Raw genomic sequence first — 25,247 nt, forward strand, 5'->3', positions numbered from 1 at the left:
TAGCTCCTTGGGGGACATCTGGCAATGTCTAGGGACATTTGGCAATGTTCTGAGACATTTTTGGCTGCTGGACATGGTAATGAAAAGGAAAAGATGCTACTGGTGTCTAGTGATTAGGACTAGGGTGCTGTAAATATCCTATAGTGTGCAGGACAGCCTCCAGCAACAGAGAATCATCTGGCCTAAAATGTCAATAATTCCAAGGTTGACAAACCCTATGGGGAACAGTTAATGGAATGGGATGTATAGCATGATGAAGAGAGGACAAAGAAAGACCTACTGGCTGCTTTCAAGTTTTTGGAGGGCTTTTATGTGTAAGGTGGGTTACACTTAACTCTGCTTATTTTTGTATGACTCTTGGATCAACAGGTGGAAACTTTAGGCAGATATGGAGGAAAGCTTTCTAAAAGATATCTACAAAGCTGAAATGTACTGCCCTAAGAAAAGGTAAATTCTCATCTGTAGAAAACTAAAACATAACTTAGTTACTAGAAAGGAATGTCCTCTAATTATTATACAAAACTGATACACTGAAAACATTTTAATCACAGATATTGTGCTGGGAAATTGGAGTCCACGTTGGAAAGGTCATTTAAATAATTTAAGTGACCACTTTCAGATGCAAAGCTTGAATAATTTCATTCTTTTCGTCAGCTTTGGAGAAAGCTTGGTTCCATATACAGCATTATAAATGTATGTAAGTAGCACTTAAGGAAGATCTCTAGACTTATTTTACTAATCCTTCCTTTTACTTGTATATGGTTTTAGAAATAGATGTAACATTTTCACTACTTTTTCTTACATAATTTTCTAGACCAGCAATTTTCAAATTTAATTGATCATATGCCCAATAAAAAATAAAATGTAAACCTTACCCATTATTTACATGTTAATATAATTTATAATTTATTTTTCTCACAAATTAAAGTTTTAAAAGTTGACAAAATGAAAAACTTTATGCATTTTCCTACATGGAATTGGACAAAAAGCTCTAACTCAATGCTTTTCATCTACCAGAGGTGAGAAGACACAGTGTTTTATTTTTAAAATGTAAAAAAAGATAATTTTTAATTTATTATAAAATCCAGATGAATGGTATTTTTTTCAGACCTATAAAATAAAAGTTCCAATTTTAAAAATTAGATTTAACAGACATAAAATTAGTGTCTAATATTCCTGTAAGAGTTTCCAAATCTTTACACCCAATTCCTGTGTTTATCTCTTCATGGAGTGGGACTGGTAAGTTTGCAGACTTGCCCCAGTCTATCAGATGTAAATATCATTGCTTGTGAGAAAACTAGGCCTAGAACTATTGTGCAACCTGAACCTATTGATGTAAAATTTTGTAGTCATAAATTGGCATCTTGAATTTTCAATCCGGGACTTATGTGAGATGTCTTCAATAATTCAGAACCTTTCCTACCTAAAATTAGGATGCTCAGGTGATTGGAGGTAGAAGTCTGAGTTTCCCTTTGCAAGCGTTTACACTCATTATCACATGACAGCAAGCAATTCACTTATGTCCTCTATCTGCTAGTTTTCTCATTTACCAAATGTGTCTGAAAGAACTCTCTATTTTTCCCTTACATGGCTTTTATACCTAGAGAAATAAATGTGTAGGAAAGCACTTTAATAAGATAGTTGTGATAAATAAATGACTCCTAGGAATCCCACACCAAGGAATTCATTTACGTTCAGGTGAGTGAACAGGTGAGTGAAATGTAATTTCTAGCTCTAACCCTAAGCATCTTTTGAGCCACTTTTGAGTTTTGCAAAATGCAATGTCCATCCAAGCTACTAATTAGTTGAAAACTCAGCCACATTTGTTACCTGGATATTCCTTTTCATTACTAATATACCTTGGTTGAGGTAAAATGCCAAATCTGACGCCAGCAGCCTGCAAGAATGACAGTAACTCTGGTGGCTAAATTAGTCCAAGAGAGAAGTTTAGCTGTAAAAATAATCTCTGTTCTTTTGTGCTTCCTTATACTCCAATCATGTTTAAGTGTGTAATGGCGGAGGAGTCGTGGTACAAATATGTCTGTTCTCATTTCTTTGGAATATTGTATACATTGACTTAACGCCCCATTCCCAAGTTTCTCGTTTGTAAAATGGTGATGATAGTATCTGCTTCATAGGGTTGTTGTTAAGGGAATTAATTAGATAATTCAGTCAGGAACTTACGTGACGGTAAGGACTTAATACGTGACAGGTATTATTACTATGAATAATGGTTGTTTTAACAGAAGTACCTAATCAGAGGAAATTATCCTTCTTAACAAGTGGTACAATAGCTTGGTAAACAGATTGGTCTAACACTAGAAGGATGTTAAACCTGACCTTCTTATTGTATCCCCATCAATCAAAGGACCTCAGAGTTTTCCATCTTGTTCTGTTTCTTAGTACAGGGAACATCATCTTTCAGATAGAAACAAAGAAGTCACCTATTATTAAGCACTACAAACTTGTTGAGCTTTTGCTTTGCAGTGTCTGTGGATCACGGATTATAATTAAGAACCAAGGTTTAACACTTCCTTTTGATCATGCAGGCATATATGATAGTAAATACTAAATAAGAAAAAAAAATGGTACTATTAAAGGACTTCATGCCTTCCACAAACCTAGAAGGTAAACAAGTGTCTACTTGTTGGAAAAAACTATTGTAATTTGCCAAGAATATATCTGATGGAGAACCAAGTTTAGATAGCCATATCGGGAAGATTACTCCCAATAAATAGATCTCATTTGCTATGAATCGTGGACATTTAACAACATATGCAAAATGTTAAGACTTAGAATTGTATTTCCCAAGGTCTTAATTTAATTTCATTTAATTACTTCGGTCATGTAATCGTCTTTACAAATAAAGGCAACAGACTTTGATTAATCTGGTGATCCAATCCTCCTCCTCCTCCCGAAGGTCTGTCAGACATGAATCTGGCCCAGAATTTTCAACTGGGGACACCTTGAAACCTAAGTGGCTGAATGTGGGCTTCATGTAATCCCTCCAATAAGGAAACTCTAACTTTTAAAGGGTCTTTTGACATGCATGATAATTACAGGAGTACAGTTCCTGGTACTGGTAGGTGGTGGCTGGAAAAGGAATATTTAGAGCAGGGGTCAGCTAGCTTTCCGTAAAGGGCCTATTGTGATCATTTTAGGCATTATGAGACAGACGGTCTGTCACAACTGCTCAACTTTGCCATTGTAATGTGAAAGCAACTATAGACAATAGGTAAATGAATGAGAATGACTGTGTTCCAAGAAAACTGTATTTGCAAAAAGAGGCAGCAGGCTAGCTTTAATCCAAGGGCCATAGCTTCCTTACCCTTCATCTAGAGGAATGGTTGCTAGTCTAACGGGCAGTCACTGGCCAAATTCAGCTAGAAGGTGTATTATTTTTTGATTCCACAGTGTTGATCTGCATGATGTTCATATTTTCTACTAGTTGCCAACATTTAAAAATCAGGAGATTTTTTACCTACAGATATACAATCTGATATCTCAAAAACATGCAAAGATCTGGTAATACCCATCTGTCTTCCTCCACAGCAACAGTAGTTGTGCCCTCTTGGCAGAACAAGCACTTGCTTTCTTGTTCTCCACAATACTCACCATTTCCTGGTGCCTTCCAGAAATTCAGGCCCACTTCCTTCATTTACACTACCTGTCTTGCCCTGGCTGTGCTCCTGGAAGAACTTGACTTTGTGAACACTTTGTAGTAGATCCTATCTTTCTTCCTCTTTCATTTCCTATTCCTGAAAGCTTTCTCATTTTGGCTCACTGAGGCTGAGGACCAGGCGTGCTTTTGCAAACTGATATATGGCTGTACAATAGTATTAGTGTCTCTGAGAGAGTAGCATAGCTGAGCTCTAGAAGTAGTGAACATTTTGTACCTTTTTTTCATTTCCTACATCCATCCTAAAATGATATCTCAGGTTTCAAGTCTGTTTCCCTCTCCCTACTTTCTTTCATTCCCATGTAGTACACCAGAGAAAGTGTACATGTTTCCATTCTTATCCTTCTGCATTTTATATCTTTTAATCAGATGATTTTCAGCCTCTTTTTGTCCATCTAGAGTCATGTTTGTTGTTTTTTATATATATTTTTTTTATGTACATATATACTTAATAAAAATAGATTATTTATTGTGTATCAAACATGATCAGGTCTGCACTAAATGTGAGATTTTAATTACATGATTCGATGTATTTAATTCAACTCGTTCAATGCCTACTGTGTACCAGGCACTGTGTTGGGCACTGAAATGTAAAGTCAGAGTTCCTGTCATGGAAGTGGGGTGCAAGTAAACAGACTTCCAAGTGGAGAATCTTATCTACAGAGTACTTTGAATTTACAAATAAGTCCATATATGAACTAAGGAGAATGATGGAAAACACAGCTCTTTATCAAAAACTTACTTTAAGTGAGTAGTGAGTTGGTTTCAGTTCAGAAAACAAAGTATTGGAATAAATAGGAATTTCTGCGATTTGCTAAATTGAGTCACGGATGTTTTATTTAACATCTGAAAAAGTACTCTGTGCTTGAGAATGAATAGCGAGACTTCAGTCTTTTAAAGACCTGTGCAGGGCTGTACAGCATAGCTTAGTGCCAAGCAGATAAAAACTAATGAAGAGAAAAACTTGCAAGGATTTGTAAGGCAAGAAATGAACATCATGGGTAAATGCGAAGTAGCTGTTTGAAGGAAAAACAATACAAGTTATTATGAGATGATGTTCTTTGGGCTGTCAGTAATGCTGTATAAAAAGAGTCATTGAAGAATGTTCACTAATGACATTAGTCCATTATGAATTAGAAATAAAATACCACCAAAGTATTGGGAACTACCAAGGAATATATAGAAACCCAAACATTGGCTTTTTAATTTTTTAAAAAATTTAAAGTATGCTCACTTATGTCTGGAATTCTGAATGCACTTGTGGTCAATATGTTTAAAGCAAAATTTGTGATACTGCTTTGTAACACCCATCTATGATAATCTAGACATGTAGCAGATGTTCCACAAAGAGCAGTTAAAAAGGAGTATGTGGGCATGTACCTCATACATAGTATGTGTGCATTAGAGAGCTGTTGAATAAGTGAATATCGGCAGAATGGCACTGAAAACAGGGAAGAGTTAGACCGAGGATAAAGAATAATTGCTAGTGTCTTAAAAATTAATAATAGTAGTAATACTTGGCTCATAGGCTGTTAGGCAAAAGAAGAATATGATTGAAATATATAAACAAACCTCTGATGCATATGGAACAGGAAATAGGCTTTGTTCTAGTCTACAGCACATGAATGGGAGGGAGAAGGGGAGCAGTTTCCAGGAGAGGAATGGAAACCTGAGAAATTGCTGTAGGATAGCTATCATTGTTTGATACCAAATAATAAACATGGAACTCATTCTGTGATAGTGTACATACTTATAATTGAAAGGCAGAAAGTTTTTGTTAAACAAAATAATAGGTCTATGAATGAATCTTAAAAATGCTTTACTCATTTATTTTGCAGAATAGTTTGTCGGTGTATATGTGTATGTTTGTCTGTGTTTTCCCAAGTTCTTTAAATCAGACAAGGAATGTGTATATAAATTCTATTCTTATTTTCATCCACTGTCAAACTAACTTCTGTGAAATATTCTAGGAATCTTTGATAGAATATTTGTTTTTGGAAGTTAAGTGACATCATTCATCCTTTGGAGCCAAATATAATCAGCATCCCTGTGCCAGGAAGGAAAAAAAAAATACCTTTATTCTTACATTGACTATTCCAAGAATTACTTTTCTGATAATTCCATACAGGGTTTCTCCAAATCTCTCTGTTCATTTGCATTCATAATGATTTGAGATTTTATTTAGTGGTCGAGTTGTATTCACCCTGGAGCCTGGAATGAGGACATCCAGCCTGACAGTCCGTTAAACATCTTGTGAATGGAATAATGAATGAAAAGGTCAGACAGTCCATTTAAGGAATAACATTTTTAAGATTTCAAGATGCCATTATATTGTGACAAAATACATATGTGTTTCAGTAGAACAAGAATGGGAGCAAGGTTTTAACCTTTAGTTTTAATAAATATTTTTTATTAAAAAATTGAAACATTTTGATTCCTTAACCAGTGAACTGAAAACAATAATTGGAAAACAAAACAAACAACAATAACGACAACAGAATCACAAAAAGGTCCAGCCAGGGCACTTTCTAGTTTCACAGAATTGGATAAGGCAATTTAAACATGCATCAGCCAATGTACATTCAATCACTCTCTATTACTTACAGCAGTGGTTTTGGGTATTGTTTTAATGGTGTTTTATCTTGAGCTTCATGATGGTATTTTGCAAAGCAAGTTAAGCTTTAGGAGTCTAGCTTTTGATTTCACCATTTTTTTTTTTTCATTTGTGTGACATTATTCATGTTGAATTTGGTTCCATTCTTTTTCCAGCTCCTAATTATACCCTCAGACTCTGTAAAGATGCATTTGTTCCTAAGTGCAATCAAGAAGCATATTAGAAATCAGCTGTACATAGTTATGCTCTTATAAATGGAAAGTCTATTACATTTGTGTTAGAAACAGAATGCTCATACTGGAATTCAATTGCAGTTGATAGACATATATCGATTGCTTAGGACATGCTAAGTGCTGCACTAGACAGTGTGGGAAATATGACCATAAATAAAATACCATCCTTGTCCCAGAAAGCTCAGGATCCAAAGGCAATATCACATAGTGACTAATAGTTCAGGCTCTGCAATTAGTACTTGTGTTCAAATCTTGTTTTGTTTCACTATTCACAAACCCTGTGGCCTCTTTGAGATATAGTATTCTCCAGTAAATGGGAACAATAATAACCATGGAAACACGTGTAATACTATATAATTCTGATTATTTAAGTAATACATGTTCATTATTAAAAATTCAATAATGAGAAAAAAATAATTAAAATGAGAGAATTCTCACTGCTATTTCATCTCCAATCTTGAAGTAACCACTGTGAAGAATTTAGTTCCTATATTTCCAGAAAATTTTCTTATGTATATACTTACATTCTATTAATTTTGGGGTAAATTTTGTCTGTACTATTTTGGAATCAGTTTTTTAACGAGCTTTTTTTATTCTGAAGTGATTGTAGACTGGTAAAATAATGCAGAGAGATCCTAGTTACCCTTTATCCAACTTCCTCTAATGTTAACATTATATATAACCTTATACTAATGCTAAGAATTTAACAGTTGTACATTACTGCTATTCAATAAATTCCATACTTTCTTTGTATTCCATCAGCTCATCTACTAATGTCCTGTTTCAGATCCAGGATCCCACATTGTGCGTAGCACATGTTTAGTTTTATTTAACAAGGCATTTTGGATATCTTTTCATATCTGCATACATAGCTCTGACATATTGCTTTTAAAAAGTGCACAACTTTGGCTGGGCGTGGTGGCTCATGCCTGTAATCCCAACACTTTGGGAGGCTGAGGCGGGGGGATCACGAGGTCAGAAGTTCGAGACCAGCCTGAACAATATGGTGAAACCCTGTCTCTGCTAAAAATACAAAAATTAGCCAGGCATGGTGGCGCACACCTGTAATCCCAGCCACTCAGGAGGCTGAGGCAGAAGAATTGCTCAAACCCAGGAGGCAGAGGTTGCAGTGAGCCGAGATCACACCACTGCATTTCAGCCTGGGTGACAGAGCGAGACTCTGTCTCAAAAAAAAAAAAAAAAAAAGTGCACAATTTTAATCAATTAAGTCTATGTAGTTGTGGTAGTCCCTTCTCATGCTGCTATAAAGAACTGCCGAAGACTGGGTAGTTATAAAGCAAAGAGGTTTAATTGACTCATAGTTCTGCAGGGCTGGGGAGGCCTCAGAAAACTTACAATCATGGCAGAAGAGGAAGCAAAAATGTCCTTCTTCACACGGTGGCAAGAGGGAGAAGTGCCAAGCGAAAGGGGAAAAGGCCCTTATAAAACCATCAAACCTCATGAGAACTCATTTACTATCACGAGAACAGCATGGAGATAACCGCCCCCGTGATTCAATTATCTCCCACTGAGTCCTTCCCATAACACATGGGGATTATGGGAACTACAATTCAAGGTGAGATTTCAGTGTGGACACAGCCAAACCGTATCAATAGTACAATTTATTTAACCCTTTACTATTGATGTTTTTCATATGAATCCTAAAAGAAACTAATTTCCATGCATTGTTTGATTTAATCTTCACTATGACCTGCGTCTCTTAGATGCCAAACTAAGGCTCTTTCATCTACCCTAAAGAGGTTCCCTGTATAACAGACACCAATGTGTTACTTTTTATATATTTTTTCTGTGACAATTGAGCTCCAATTTTAGTTGTGCTAATTTTCATTACATGGAAGTTCTTACTTTGTGAATGATTACATTTGTAGATCTTTTTATTTCTGATGACGTGTATTGTTTTAAAGCTAAGGAAATTATTTGAATGTCCAAGTTTCAATGGCTAAAGCAAGTATTTGGAATCCTATTCCTTATTTGCAATTTTCCAGTTGCTGAATAAAAATAGCAACGATCCTCTACTGATAAGTGAATTCGTTTTGGGATAATGGTTAAAAATGAGCCAACAGAAGATGGTTTCACCTCCTATGGATACAGCACAGGATTATAAATTGAGGTTCTGTTCTTGAAGCCTACTCATTTCATAAATTCATAAATTTACCAAAACTGATTGTGTTTTTTGTTTGGTTATATTTATTTTTGTTTTTTTCCACCTGGCCTGGTTAATAGGGTATATGTCTGTTTACTAGCACTTCTATTTGGGTAGGGAAAATTCCCTAAGTCAACTTTACTACAGTCTTTTGGGGGTCATTGTAGGACAGGTGCTGTCAATTTTATAAAATAAATTAAAACCCTAAGAGAAAAAAAACCTTCCCCTCATGAGCTGTGACTCTGTCTAACGTCCACTGTGAAGTTCAGGCTAGGAAAAGAGTTAAAATCAATGCTATTTCCTACTTGGACAAACAAAATGAGCAGGAGCCTGAGATAGCCACCTCTGAGTTCAGCTTGTTGTTACTTAGTTTCCATTCTAATACAGTTTCTCCCTTGCTCAGTATCAGTTTATAAAAGCATGTTACATGTCCACTGACCTCAGATAACTAAATAAATCCCACTTTATAGTCATAGAACTAAGTCCCAGGTTGTATTTGTACAAATGCCTGCCAAAGATGGATACAAGGAATTCAGAATAAATCAACCATTAAATTCACATTTCTTAGTGGAATAAAAGTAGGAATGAGGAATCCAATTCACCATCACTCTCTCATATACACTTGCATGCGCATGCACATATGCACACAGGTACACACACACACACACACATTATTAGTTTTCTTTGTTGGATGCATGTTTTGGTTTTGGATTTCTTTGAGGGGCATTTATGCAGAGTTGTTTATCAGATTTGGAGTCCTAGATGCCAGAGAACTGCATTTACTTCTGTTTTTGCATGTACCTTTGTGACATGTACCTGGTGATTTTATGCTGGTCGAATTTCCCATTTGAATGAGGTGACAGCATTCAGGAAGTTATAAGTCCCTGAGATGGACATTTCTGCAGGTCTTTTTCATACATTTTCCATAGAAGTCTTTTAAATCATGTTCACAATGAGGCTTAAAATTACTGCTTTCTTAAGGAAAAGAGATATAATCCAGGGGTTTTATAAGCAGCATTTGATGAAAGTCTTTGAAAAGAAAGTAAAAATCAGTTCATTTTAATGATTGGCAATCAAAAAAGATAAACTATCATTAAATTCTAAGATCTGGTATACTGAGACTGAGAAAAAAATAAAAACACGAACTACCTTATAGATGCACCGCTGATAATGTATTCTAGGTTCTTTCTTTTTCGGTAGATCATCCCGAACATATTAGCCTCCGGTTGCTGGAAATCAAAATAATGGCATGGTGATTGTTAAGAGTCCATGTTATATAAGGGTGTTCTGATATTGAAATGAATACTTCACTTCTTGTTTCTGAAAAGTGAATGTTGGTAGGTTGGTTTTTGAATGTGTTTTGAATGTTTTAATAGAACAGGGTTCTATCTAGGAGGAAATAAAAGTATCTGTGCGGCAGACACCACAGTTCTGCTTCTTGGTTGTAAACTTACTTCCTAGTAGCATCAGTTCAAGATGTATTCTCATTGAAACAAATTTTATTTTAATGTTCTGACATGCTGATTGTGGAAAGACAGTGTGGGAATTCAACCTAGAGGCTTGCTCTGACAGTGAGAGAAGTGTATCTTGTGCGTATATGTGTGTTTGTGTTTTAAAGGCTATTTTTGGAGACGAATTAGTACTAATAGGATATAGAGTATAAGAGGAGACGTATGGTGAGGTCACACAGGTCCTGAAATCTTCCTAGAAGTGAATCATAACTCATTCCAAGTGACAGGAAACACGTCCGAGGGGCTGGAAAAGGGATGTGAATCAGACCTGAGTTAAAGCTAACCTTTACAATATCTGTCAAAAATTACTAAGCAAAACAGTTATATGAATATCAATACTTGAAATGCTTTCTCCTTATTTGAGTGAACCAGCTGCTCTCAGATTCTTGAACAGTAACCATAATTAGAGAGTACATTAGAATGTCAATTACAAATCATTCTTATCTTTTCATCACATTAGACCGTGGAGAAATTGTGTAAATTATTTGAAAGTAATTAAATTTCTAATCTAAAGATTTAGATCCAGAGTTGGCATTTTTTTCCTCCCCCCCCCCACCCCGCCCCGGCCCCGCGTAAAGCACCAGATCGTAAATATTTTAGGATTTGTGGCTGATACAGTTTCTGGTCTCTAATACAGGTTCTCAACTCTGTCATTTTAGTTCAAAAGCAGCAACAGACAATGTGTGAATGAATGACTATAGCTGTGCTAAAATCACTTTATTTGAGGACATCGAAATTCAGATTTCATATAATGTTCATGTGTCACAAAGTACTTTAGATTTTTTTTAACTATTCAAAAACGTAAAACTACTCTTTGTTTGTGGGATTATACGAAAACAGGCTGTAGGCCAGATTTGAACAGCGGGCTGCAGTTTGCTGAGCTCAGTTTTAGATAATTCACAGTAATCACTGATTTGTGCTGCTTTGTACAGTGGTGTAAAGATTTACCTACAGTACATTTTCTAAATAATTTCTAAGAAAAATAATGCATGATTTTTTTAAAGGGCAGAATATTTTCTCCCACAAAATAATTGGCCACTGACAATTTTTTTCTTGCTGCTAACCTGATTTGTCAGAGAAGTGAGCACTGCATCTTTGTGTTATGCCCTCTCCCCAAATTCCAATACTAGAAATATATTTATTTGGTTTTATGTTAAAATGCAAATGGCATCTTTCCCCATGAACTGCCATTAAAGAGAGAGGAGAAAGAATGTATATTGTGGGAATCTCAGGGCATGGCTTCAAGTTACCAATTTGATAAATTTTTTCTGAAGTCTAGTGCTTTATCTTAAAATATTATGCCAGTTCTGCATTCTATACCACTAGATATCTATGTTTATTTCAATGTACACAAACTGTTTTAAGTCACTGAACAAATATGCAGTTCCTCTGTGACCTGCCATACTGCCAGCATACCCCAGAAGTCTGGGCATACCTTAGGTTAAGAAACATAGCAGTGAGGCAAACTGATTGTTAGTCCCAGTTTGATGGCTTCAGAGCAGGTTTTAAATGGTAAAGGAAGAATTACATATGAGCATCCCAGTTGTCTTGTATAGTGACCTGAATGACCCCTATTCCCTTGATCCGTGGCTTCTACCTGCAGACCCGACTCCAGCCCAAGGTGGAAGAATGGCATGATCACTGTCTTTGAAGACAGATAGGCAAAGGTTTTAATTTTTACTGTTCCATGTGTAGTTAGACTAGTTATTGAGTTAAATTTTGTCATCTGAAAAATGAAGGTAGGATTTATGGTTATTCAGTTACAGTTCAATAACTTTTGCTAATGTAATTCAGAAGGGATATATCAGAAAACCATTGGAGAACATAACAAAGGAAAATTAAAATATCTGGTGGGAGGAAGACAAAGGAGAGAAATAAGAGGCAATTAGTTTTCCAGGGCATTTTGTTGAGCAACTATGAGATACTGTGGTTAAGAAGCCATTCAATTTGCCTGGGAGACTTCTGGTTTATACCTGCTGTACTTGCATAATTACTCAAAGCTCCCCTTTTACCCTCAAAAATGTCTCTGTTCACATGACACGTTGTCATCTTAAAGGACTCAGAAGTTTGATCTCACTTCTGACTGCGAGTTGGTCTTGCTCTTTTTTCCTTACACTGCAGGATCTGGTTTTGTTCTCTGTGTTCAGAGCCAACCTGTATATACCAGTATCAATTCAAGATTATTCCAGAGCCACCTGGTGGGGGTATCCACCATCCACGGGAAGTGAGGAGAGAGGTGGGCAAACCAGACAGCCATGATATTGAACCTCAAGTCCTCACACTCCTTTCTGTCTGGGAATGGAATTAGATGGTGATATGGTATGGATCTGTATCCCCACCCAAATCTCATGTGATTTATAATCCTCAGTGTTAGAGGCAGGGCCTGGTAGGAAGTGATTGGATCATGGGGGTAGATTTGACCCTTGCTGTTCTTGTGATATTGAGTGCATTCTCACGAGGTCTGGTTGTTTAAAAGTGTGTAGCACCTTCCCACTTTCTCTCTTCCTCCTACTCCTGACATGTAAGACGTGCTTGCTTCCCTTTGCCTTCCATCATGAATGTAAGTTTCCTGAGGCCTCCCCAGCCATGCTTCCTGTACAACCTGCAGAGTCGTCAGCCAATTAAACCTCTTTTTTGTATAAATTACCCAGTTTCTGGCATTTCTTAATAGCAGCATGAGAATGGACTCATACAGATGGGTCAGTCCATAGTATTTTGAAATTTGTCACTATCCCTTATACACATTCATGCTACTTCAGTCTAATCTCCATACTGTTACTCAAAATGGCTTTCTGAAACACAATTTCTCTAAAACCCTTTTTGACTCCTCATTTACATCAAGGAAAAATAAAACTTCTTAACTTGACATACAGAGCCTTTGATGGCCTAGCTTCTGTCTTTTCTTTGTCTTCCCTCAGTCGCCCACAGCTTCTCTATCTTGTACATTTCTCTAATATTCGGTGGCTTACAGTCCTTATGGCACCATACTCCTGCCCTTCTGTGGCTGGGCACATGCTGTTTCCTCTGGCTGGAATGCTTTGCCCTGCCAAACTTGTGCTGGTTTTTCCTTTCAGAATCAGAGTGGAAGTTGGCTTTCTTTTCTTACTAGTTCTTTTTTTTCTCTTCTAGTTGAGTTATCCTTCATTCCACTCCCATAATTCCCTTGGAAGACTTCAATCCTAAAATGTGGGACCCCGAATTTCATTTAATAGTTTCCTTGTCTTTCTCTCTCAGTAGGCTATTGGCTTCTTGGAGGCAGAGATCACAATTTTCACCCCTGTAAACAGTGGAATGGTACATAGCAGCTGAATGAAAGTTGGATAAGTGGATAAGTGGTCTGCATGAGAAAGGAGCGTTACTTCTGAGAGGAAAAACATAAATATGCAGACAGTGGCGATAAGGATTTTAATAAGACAGAGAGCATGATACAGAATGCATGCTAATTTCATGTGGGGCTAAATTAGTGTGAATATGTGTGTCCCAGTGACAGGGCCCATTTCAGCTTGGGAAGAAGGAGAAAGAATTGTCTTTGGCCTCCAGAGAGGCTTTGTAATTTATTTTCATCAATATACATGTTTCGTTTTCTAAGTGCAAATGTTACCACAGTGATCTGCATCTCTGGTTTCTCTGGGAACCCTTTCTAAATACAACCCAGGGTACCCAGAGAACATGCAGAATAGAAGTTGATGATCTTTGAATAACTGTGGAAGGCATGTGTAGTCCTGGAAGACTGAATAATACTTCCTGAATTTATAAAATGGGAAGATGGACTTCCCAGCCAATGGGCTTGGAAGATGGACACTCACTAGCAAAATTCTACAAAGGATTAATAAGTGGACTTTTTTGAGTCGTTAGTGAATCTATTAGGTTCCTAATTATTATCTTATGGGAATCACTTGGACTAAGGAAGTCTGTTTGTAGCCTAATTTTTCCTTAGAAAGGACATCTAATTTGCTGTCTGTTTGCATATCTGTCCTCTCCACTAGTTAAATAATTTTATACACATTTGTGTTCTTAGTTTCCGACACAGAACATGGCATGCTGTAATCACAGTGTAGCTGCTGAAAGAATAGGCTGATGAACATGTAAAGGACATTTGGGTGGTTCTGATACACTGAAAAAGTCAAATGAGTCAAAGTATAATATGGCTATTTAAAAAGTTATATGATCTGAGAGAGTGTTCAAGGAAGTGGTTTCTGCACTATAATTTTCACCTTTGTAAACAGTGGAATGGTACATACGTAGCAGCTGAATGAAGGTTGGATAAGTGGATAAATGGTCTGCATGAGAAAGGAGTGTTACTTCTGGGAGGAGAAACACAGTAGGGAGTCTTAGACCTATTCTATTTTGTCCTGATAGGACTAGAACAGGAGGGTTGTATTAAATTAATCAAGCTCCATAATGAAGGAGGCATTGGAAAGTGAGAAATTATTGAGAGAAAAATGTCTAGGAGAGTCTTAAACATAATGAGTGCATTTTGGAAAACTAGGACACTAATAAACAATGATTTTTACGAGAGTTGAACTTAAAGTGCCTGCAATGATATTAACTGAAAAGAAAAGGCAAAGTCACTGGACAGGAAGCACACAGTCCACCCCAGGAAAGCTGTGATGGCTGTGGACTGACTAAAGAACAGACAAATATGAATGGGAAACAGACTCCAAATACATTCATGAAAAGAGTAACTGGCTGTTCCTGATGACAGGTGATGTTTTTAATGAATTTTTATAATAACCTAGTATTAGATGCATGATGGGGGGAACTATACATAGATTTTTTTCCTCTTAATTCAAATAAAATAGAACAGAGAATTATTGTGTGGAGAAGACTTAGGGAGCAGAAGAGGAGTTAGGAGTGCTAGTTTCAAATATTTATTGGGTCATGATGTGGAAAAGAGATTAGAATTATTCTGCATTATTTAGTTAGAACTGCTTACAGAAAAGCTAGACGAAGGGACAGTTTAGCTCATATTATGTCTTATGTCTCTGTGGTGTTAAAAGATAATTTCTAATAAAAGGCAAATTTATGACTATAGAATAAAAATAAATATGTGTTAAAAATCTGACTTAATTCATTAATGAGGAAACTGGTGAGGTATTACAACCAGTTCCAAGGCAAATGCAAAGAATAAGCAAATTCAGATTTGTAAAATAGTTCCCAAGGAGTCAGAATCGGATATGGCATAATTGTCCATTGAATTCCCAAATTTCCCCCTTTTGACCAAAAATATTATCAAAGAAATACTGTTCTCGATACGCAGCATAAACTGTGGTGGCTCCTGCTTCCATGTTGTGTTTGGCACCAGGAGTAACCCAGAAGTAGCCAAATGATGACCTGTTGGGGGTGCTGTAGAAAAAGTTTACTCATAGGATAGTTGGCTTGCCAAGATGACTTTAAAGATAGTTAATAACTTTAAAATTCTAAGATACTACCTCACCACTCAGGGAGCCAGCTCCTGAACCTATATCACTACAGCTGGGTCCTTCTACAAATTCGAGTTCCTGTGAATACAAACAACTATCCTTCCCCAGCTGATGAGGGTTTCCTTTGTTTCTCACTGTGCCTTGAGAATCTACCTGCCCTTTGGATTCCAGTTCTCTCCTTACTTGTCTGACATTCACCAACTAAACTCTCTTCCTGTCTCTTAAAGTGCTTTTGACTTGGAAAAAGAAACAACTGTAGAATATAAGATTATGTGGGCTATTTTAGGTTGAATCTTTACCTCCCCCAACCACCAAAAAAATATATATATATATTGAAGTATTTATCCCCAGTACCTCATACTGTGACCTCATTTGAAAATAGGGTCATTGGAGATGTAATTAAGATGAGGTCATACCGGAGTAGGTTGGGCCCTTAAAGCAATATGGCTGGTGTCCTTATTAAAAAGATGGCCATTCTGGCCAGGTGCAGTTGGCTTACGCCTATAATCCCAGCACTTTGGGAGGGTGAGGTGGGGGGGTGGATTACCGGAGATCAGGAGTTCGAGACCAGCCTGGCCAACATCATGAAACTCCATCTCTACTGAAAAATACAAAAATTAGCCAGGCGTGGTGGCAGATGCCTGTAATCCCACCTGCTTGGGAGGCTGAGGCAGGGGAATAGCTTGAGCCTGGGAGACGGAGGTTTCAGTGAGCCGAGATTGTGCCACTGCACTCCAGCCTGGGCGACACAGCAAGACTCTGTCTAAAAAAGAAGACAGCCATTTGAAGACAGAAACACACAGGGAGAAGGCTGTGTGATAATGAAAATAGAGATTAGAGTGACACAGCTGCAAGTCAAGGAACGCCAAACATTGCTGGGCAAACCACCAGAGGCACAGAAGAAGCAAGAAAGGACTCTCCTGTAGGTTTCAGAGAGAACATAGTTCTGATGATATCTTGATTTTGGACTTCTTCCCTCTAGAACTGTAAGACAATACATTTCTGTTTTTTTTTGTTTTTTTTTTGTTTTTTTGAGACGGAGTCTCGCTCTGTCGCCCAGGCTGGAGTGCAGTGGCCGGATCTCAGCTCACTGCAAGCTCCGCCTCCCGGGTTCACGCCATTCTCCGGCCTCAGCCTCCCGAGTAGCTGGGACTACAGGCGCCCGCCACCTCGCCCGGCTAGTTTTTTGTATTTCTTAATAGAGACGGGGTTTCACCCTGTTAGCCAGGATGGTCTCGATCTCCTGACCTCGTGATCCGCCCGTCTCGGCCTCCCAAAGTGCTGGGATTACAGGCTTGAGCCACCGCGCCCGGCCCCATTTCTGTTGTTTTAAGCCACCTAGTGTGTGGTGCTTTGTTACAACAGCCCCAGAAAACTAATATAGGGATATACACAAATTTGTCTTCTATGAGCTGGCTCTGTGCATTGTTCTAAATGTGAAGAGCCGAGTGTAATGTGTTATACACATAATGCCTGGCAAATACAAGGCACTAATTAAGTATTAGTCTCCTTCACTACCTTTTTTTTTTTTTTTTTTTTAACTTCGAGCCTGTAAATTGTAAACCAAGTGACTGCATTACCACATAATGCGAGGAACATGACTTGGAATTAAATCTGAGCTTAAATCCAAGCTCTGCCACTAGCTAGCCAGCTATATGACTTAGGACAGTTTTTTTGTTTTGTTTTGTTTTTTGTTTTTCTGGATAAAACCATCTTTCTGGTCAGGGTAAAGATGAGAAACAATGGCTGTGATCATGTGGTACAGGGTAAGCACCCGATGCTTAGTAACTACTGTAATTTTATTCTTCTTGCATGATGATTCTTATTATATTAGCACTTCATGACTTGCATTGCTGCTAGGGAGTTTGTGATTGTTATATTTGCTCAAACAATTGAATTTATAATCACGGCATTCATAAGGAGAAAGATGACTACTTTTAAAATTCCCTTTATATCCTGGACATTTTAAGGCTTGAAAAATTAGTGCTTTCCACTTTTATTTTTGAACTGCTACTAAATTTAAAGGACTATTAATCCCCCATGTTTATGACTCACCAATTCATCATCAACATGATGCCTTTTAAAGCAATATGTGACTCAGGAGAAGCATGAACCAAGCGCCTGAAAGAGTGGGGAGATGGTTGTGTTGAGGATGGAGGAGGAGCATTTGGGTTTATTTTCCTTTGAAGTAGAGCCCGAAAAGTTTTGCTGAAGAAAAGATATCTGAGCATGTGCTTGAGTTTGATTCATTAATTTTCAGTATATCTTAAACTTAGTTTTTCAAGCTGTTTTTATTTTACTATCATATGAGCTGACAGCAGGAATGCCAAACCACAGTGCCACTGTGTGAGGCACAAGGGTGTTGAGGACAGTATGGAAATTCCCTTTTGAGTCTGATTTTCTGGAATACCAGAGGCCACATTTCTGAGTGGCTAGTGCAAGGGAAATAAATCTACCCATACCGGGGTAAGAAATACAGGAAGCTAGTTCCTGCCTAGCTCCAAAATTCTCAAAGATAATAGGCTTGAAGAAGTCTATATTCCTCCTTTCTTAAGACCTACACTAAACACTAAATGCTTTGACTGTTCTTATGGGACTAGATCACATAGAATTCCCTACTGCAGAAGATGAATACTCTTCTGCATAGTGTACTGCTGATGGTAAGCAGATTTCTCAGATAGCCCCCAAGATTTCTGTCCCCTAGTCTACACACCCTGTATAATGCCTTCCATTGGTGTTGGCAGGGCTCATGAATATGATGGTATTGTCACTGCCTTGTTTATGTGACGTTATATTAAACTCCATCTTAACCAACAGAGAGAAACTCTCCTCCTGGCCTTAAAGGAGCAAATTGGCATGTGTGGAGAAGGTCACAGGGGAGGGAACAGTGGGAGGCCTCTAAATACTGAGCATGGCACTTGATGGATTGCCAGCAAGAAAGTGGGAACCTTCGTCCCGTAACTGCAAGGAATTGAATTCTGCCAACAACCAGTGAGCTTGGAAGAGGCCTCAGATGAGATCAGACCCTGGCTGACACCTTAATTTCAACCTCATGAAACCGTGTGCCCAGAGCCCACCTACTCTATGCTGAACTCCTAACCATGGAAACTGAGATAATAAATGTGGGTTGCTGTAAGCCACTATATTTCTATTTATTTGTTATCCAACAATAAAAAATAAATGCAATTCTAATTTCCAGGAACAGGGTATCAAGTCTCTTAGCTAATAAACAGCAAACAAACAACAACAACAAAAAGCAGTCTGTGCACAACCACACCCCAAGTTGTCTTTGTTCAAGTAACCAACAAAAGATTTCCCTCCCACTCCCATTAGTGTAGACTTGCACAAAACCAGTGGGAGCCCCTTTATAGTTGGTCATTGCCGTGGCCTACATGACGTTCTAGATGAGCCTAGCTGAGCTATTACTGATTTAGTGGAGCAATTATTTTGTGTAATAACCTGTGACTGACTGAATGCCTATTGTTTCACCCTTCTTTTATGTGTCCTTATAATGATTTTCTTAAGGCCAATTGTAATCTCATATGTATTTCCCTAACAAAGAGTACCTTGATCTTGAATGTTCCTTTATTTCCATGCTGCCCTCACCTTTCTCCCAAATGTACATTCTAAAAGACCCTTTCAGCATATTGCTTATTTAGAGTGAACACATGAAGATGCTTTTTGATATGCTTAGGGGAAGAAGAAAAGACCATCCAGTAAAAATTTCACATTGTTTTCCCACCCAAGTGTATCTTGCTCAGATAAAGGAGCATCACAAAGGCCACCCTGGCATTCCTGCCAGCATTCAGCATTCCATGCCCCATCTCTCTCTTAAATTGGAAAACATTTTTACCGATTTCTTAATATGTTTGAATTCCTGTTTTTCACATCATCCCTGATATATCTGGGGGTGCTGGATTGGAATATGTAACACTTTTCTTGCTAAATAGTCGGGTTTTGATTAATTGGCTTTTGACTTATGGAGCTATATTTACAGCTCTGTGAGGTAGATAAATTCACAGCATAAAATAATACCCTCCCAATCATTCAAGGCAGTCAGTTTGCACTCACATATAACCCAGATGCACTTAAAATAAAGGTGTCTATCAACCAGTAAGTAACGTGATTTCTCAATTGCCCTGTTCATAGATTGAGACAAGTCTATGTGGGGCAATTTTTCAAGAGCGTTAGAAAGGGCTGTCTCCATAATATTTCCCTACTCTGTCCCTTTATTGATGGCCAATATTCCATATTTATGTAATGATTCCTCTAGCCCCTATAAAAGTGGAAGTAAGCCGGGAAAGGAGTTACCTGGTATTTCTCAAACTATTATATAAACCAAGCCACCATATTTTATCATTCTGAAGGCATACAGCTCTCATGTTATTCTATGTGAATGGTGCCCCCTGGTGATGTGCTGTATCTATGCTGCAGTGAACTTAGTGGATGTATGCTCAAGATTCTGCTTTGTTTGTACATTATTCAGGTTTTTTTTAAAAATGTTCATATTTTCATGGGAATGAGTTATCAGTTCCTCTCTTGAAAGCATGTTTGATTAGAAAGAGTGCAGACTTGTTTGTGTGGTTGCTTCATAGTATCATTGGCCTGAATTTTTTTTTTTTTTTTTTTTTAAAGGAGCTATAGCTAATTAAAACAAAATTAGCATGGCCAGGTGTGGTGGCTCATTCCTGTAATCCCAGCACTTTGGGAGGCTGAGGTGGAAGGATCACCTGAGGTCAGGAGTTCGAGACTGGCCTGGCCAACATGGCAAAACCTTGTCTATTAAAATTACAAAACTCAGGCAGGTGTGGTAGTGAGTGTCTATAATTCCAGTTACTGGGAAGACTGAGACAGGAGAATTGCTTGAACCTGGAAGGCAGAGGCTGCAGTGAGCTGAGATCATGCCACTGCACTCTAATCTGGGTGACAAAGTGAGACTCCATCTTAAAAAACAAAAAAAGATTAGCAAAATGTTGATATTGAAACCGCAAGATGGCTGCGTGGGGATTCACTATGCTTTTCTTTTTACTTTTGTGTATGTTTGAAATGTTCTACAACAAAAAAGGTTAAAACATAAAAGGAACTCAGCTTTAGATTGTTAAAAACACACAAATCCTTGCCATGTAAGTCTTAAATACTTATTATAGGAAAAATCCAAATGCAAAAAATGTTTATGTAGTAGAAGAATGGAATATGACTAAAATTTTTCCAAAATAGAAGAGTATATTTACAAATCATAGTGTTTAGCCATATTATGCAGCCCAGAAGAACAAATAAGTAGATACTTTTTAATATATAAAAAAGAAAGAGTACAGAGATCAAAAAGACAGAAGCTCTCTGAGAATGGGATCCACAAAAATGCAGAATAAAAGTTTACTCTTTTTATTTTGTTCTCAAAACTCTTCCTCCTGCTGCTTCTTTTAACAACTCCCTGCCATGATCCACCATCCATTTATTCATTCATTCATTTACCCATCCATCTATTATCCATCCACTCATTCATTCATCCATCCACCCATCCACCTACCCATCTTTCCATCCATTTCTTTACCCATATATTCATTGACCCAGCAAACATCAGTTAAGTGCCTGTCATTTGCCAAGCATTAATGGATGATCCAATACCCAATTTGAATTTCTTTACATAATACTTCAATGATCCAGAGAGAAAGAGGACTTTGAAAAATTATCTGTCGTTCAGAGATTGGAGAGTAGTGTGCAGCGGAATACATTCAAACTTTTGAAGATAGCTTTTTGCAATTGTGCCTTGTACTTCCTTTTCCCACTTTCTCCCTCCCCATCTTCCTTACAAAATGTACAAAGGGTCCTAGATTCAGTGGGTACTGGGTAGAGGTGCACAGAACATTGCCTCAAGTTGTGCAACGTGGCAGCCCTATAGACTTCAGGAACTTTGTTCTGCAATATACATTTTTTTTGTTTCATTATTTTCTTTATTTTTATTTTTATTTTTGATGACAAAGCCGGGTTTATTGTTCTGGGTTAAACTTGTGGAGGCAGGACCTGGGAAGGGGCATGGGGACAGATGAAGCTGGTGACTGTATCTTCCTGGTCATTGCTGGGTTCTCAGCACCCTTGGCCCCCACTCAAGTTCTAGGTGAAGCCCAGTGCTGGGGGATGGGGTCCTCTTCCTGCCAGTGCAGCCTGTGGGATCACTTGTAAGATCCCACATGGAAGTAGGGGGTGGGGTGTTGGCCTGCGCTGGGGCCAGCGTCCTCAGGAAGGTGTCTTGGAGGAGATGGCGGCAGCCGCCCCATTCTTCTTGGCCGGGGCCTTCAGCAGGGCCAGCTTCTCGGGCAGGCCGCTGCTGGCTTTCATCACCACATCGTGTTCGATCTTCTTCCGGATCCCGACTTCTAGGTTCTTCTTGAGCTTTTGCTTCTGCACGACGCGCGCCTTCTTGGGAGCGATAACACAACCGCCTTTTCTCAGGCCCCGATTCTTTTCAGATGCCGCCGCTGCTGTCTTGCTCTTTGCGGGCTTGTGCGCCTGGAACTTGCGCTGCCCCTGCGCCATGATCCCTCATTTATTTTCATAGGCTATTTTTCATTAAAGCTTCAAGCTTATTATCTCTCCTCCAGGAGGCTTATTTTCTGACAAGATTAGATTGCTGTTTTTCTTCTTATTGATTGATTGATTTACAGGTAAGAGGAGTGAATGTCTATATACTTGGTCAGGTTCACTTTGATTCCTTATTTCTAAGATGAATTCAAATGTCATGAATCTCTTGAGCCAGACAGGGATTCTTGTTAAATATCACATCCCTCTATTTCAGTTTAGTCTTCTGCTTAATGGAAAACTGAATAGGTCCAAAGATTGCAATTTCTGCTTTATTTGGCATAATGCTGATACAAGGAACAATTACATCTTAATGATTATATCCCTTATACACTTGATTGCTTAGACCAGTATATGTCCCATTATGTGAAGCAGTCAGGATGCTTTCACCATCTCAGAAAGAGAATAACTTGAGCCTGCACAATCAAAAATATATCATCGTAACTCTTTTCTTCTGAAAGATAGAGCCATATTCTTTTGAACTGATAACCGAAATGAGAAAAGCTGACGTTGTATTATTAACCAATCCTCTAGACATTTGCTTTAGAATTAAGTGTGACACATTGAAAGACATGGTCAGAGAACTGCTTTAGTTCTCTACCAGCTCAATAACATAAACAATATGAACTGGGGTTAGAAACTCCTTAAAGAATCAGTGGAAGAGAAATTCATTAAATAAGATAAAATAACAAGGAAGCTGCCATATCATTTCTTTACAATTCTCTCATGAAGTTGTATCTTGGGTTCGTCATGAAACAGTGCTCAGTGAAAGACTTAGGTGCAAAGGATTTCTTATGAATGTTCATTCAGGAGGAACCCCTAAGGGAGTGGAGGAAGCAAAATTGGACATGGAGGGAAAACCAAGCAAAGGTGTGCTTTTACCTGAACTCAGCTCTATCCTGAAAGGAGCTCTGGAGCATAAGTTACAAAAGACCATCCTTAAAGGGGTGCAGGTACCAAATATATGGAAGGTGGGTGATGAACACACCATGCTTGGAAAGGAATCTACAGGGAGTTGCATGGGGTACCAGTAGTGTTCAGTGCACTGAAATGCTGAACTCAAGATTGGAAAATTTTTCTGGAGGTTGGTTTCTGTAAAACTCTCCAAGTTTGTTATAACACACTCTATTCTGGGGTCCTTTGGAAGAGTAGTAGAAAGGAAAACATGGCTGTGGACTCAGGGAGACCTAGGATTGAATCCTTACCCTGCTATTTGCCAGCAAATAGAAAAACCTGGCCTAGAGTAAATAGCACGATCCCTAAATATACACGCATTAAATCAGCAGTGCTCCTTCTCACATACATCTGCTTTCTATAAAATTTGATATTTTGAACTTTTTCACCGTAAGTCACTTAAATCTTAGTTTTTGACCTTTCTCCTCCAGGAAGATTTTAATTTTCAAGCTTACTTCTCAGCAAAATAATGGGATTTAACCTAATTTCAAATGATTCCTGGCAACAGAGAAATACTTATGGTATGCTTATTTGTGGAAACAGAAAGTCCTTCTTCTTCCCAGAGTCCTCTCTGCAGATGCACCTGCCCACTCAGCCTGCCCACAATGCAGGCCCTCTTTTCACACACCCTTGGAAGAATATTCTTCAAGGAAGTCTAAAGACAAAGACAAATTACAAGAAAGCACTGCTTTTATTTTCATTTTTTCCAAATTAAGCTCCTGACCTACAATTATTATTTTGTGTTCTTTCCTCCTCCTGAAAGCTGGTTTTAGTTTCTCTACTGCATTCCCTGATCCTAGGGTATCTGGCAGTTAGTGGTCAACAGGCTCTGTCAGGCAGCTCATCATTTGGTCAAGATCCAGGCTACCCTCTGCATCTCTCAGCCAAAACCCTCCATGTGTACCCTTGTGGTTTTTAAAGGAAGACAAATGGCCCTTCTGGGACCCAGGTAGCCAGATGGAAAGACATGACCCTCTTTGGTCTTGGCTGGGGTGAGAACCTTCTTCCTGAGTCATTCATTAGCTTAAGCTTCTTTCAGATCAAGAGATTCTACCAACTGTGGCAGGGCATGGAGGCTTATGCCTGTAATCCCAGAACTTTGGGAGACTGAGGCTGGAAGATAACTTGAGCCCAGAAATTTGAGACCAGTGTAAGCAACATAACAAGACCTCCTTGTCTCTCCAAAATTTTTTTTAAAATTTGCAAGGCATGGAGGCATGCAACTGTAGTCTCAGCTACTAAGGTGGCTGTGATGGGAGGATTGCTTGAGTCTGGGAGGTGGAGGCTGCACTGAGCCATGATGGTGCTACTACACTCCAACCTGTATGACGAACCAAGACCTGTCTCAAAAAGAAAAACAAGTAAAAATAAAAGAAAGAAATTCTACCAATTGCAAAACGTTAGGCTTTAAAAATCTTTCAATCATAGGATATTATTGCTGGAGGGAGTTTTAGAGATCATTTTGTCCCACCTATTAATTTCAGAGAAGAATGAACTGAAGCTTACATAGCTTAGATGTTTTCCTCACAATCACACAGTAGACAATGCTAGTGCTACACTTTTATGACACCAATGGTTGCCAGACTTTTATTTATTTATTAGCAGTACAGCCTCTGTTTTGAAAAAAATCTTTCTCTGAAATATACCAACTAGACCTAATTCATATGAAGTGAGAGACAGGGAGCCCAAAATCAAATCTATACCCCTTTCTTCTTTTTGCAGCTCTGTGCCAAATTCCCTCTTGAAAAACGAATTTTTAATGGCTCTTAGAGATCTAATTCAGTGCTTTAGGTTTCTAATGGGTCTTTATTATGGAGCTTGATTAATATTGTTTAGAAAGTCCTGCACCCAATCATGTGTTTCAAGCTTGGAATGCCCCATAAAAAAGGGAAGCTCAGGCCAAACAGGTCAGTGCCAGATTGGGTCCAGAGCCTGGAAGGAGGATCAGGGAAGCTGGAGAAAGAACCAGATAGTGGCTGAACTGAGCTCTGAGCTTCCAAGCCGAGTTTGGAGTCTAGGAAATAGTCTTCAAGGCCAAGTGGAAGGGGCTGAACTGAAAAGAGAATGCTGAGCCAAGGTTCAGGAGCTGAGTT

At 38.3% G+C, this 25,247-nt stretch overlaps 1 protein-coding gene and 1 pseudogene across 9 annotated transcripts in view; one reads left to right on the top strand and one right to left on the bottom strand.

Annotated features, from left to right (window-relative positions):
* The window catches only part of CTNNA2 (catenin alpha 2), a 1,475,417-nt gene that overhangs the window by 1,303,739 nt on the left and 146,431 nt on the right, over window positions 1-25,247 (top strand). The gene's annotated exons all lie outside the window — the stretch shown is intronic.
* LOC112604705 lies at window positions 21,592-22,161 on the bottom strand (annotated as a pseudogene). Its single transcript, XR_003115269.1, has one exon. The product of XR_003115269.1 is annotated as a leydig cell tumor 10 kDa protein homolog pseudogene (transcript).

Source organism: Theropithecus gelada, chromosome 13 (assembly GCF_003255815.1).
Source record: "Theropithecus gelada isolate Dixy chromosome 13, Tgel_1.0, whole genome shotgun sequence".
In the NCBI taxonomy this organism is placed as follows: domain Eukaryota; kingdom Metazoa; phylum Chordata; class Mammalia; order Primates; family Cercopithecidae; genus Theropithecus; species Theropithecus gelada.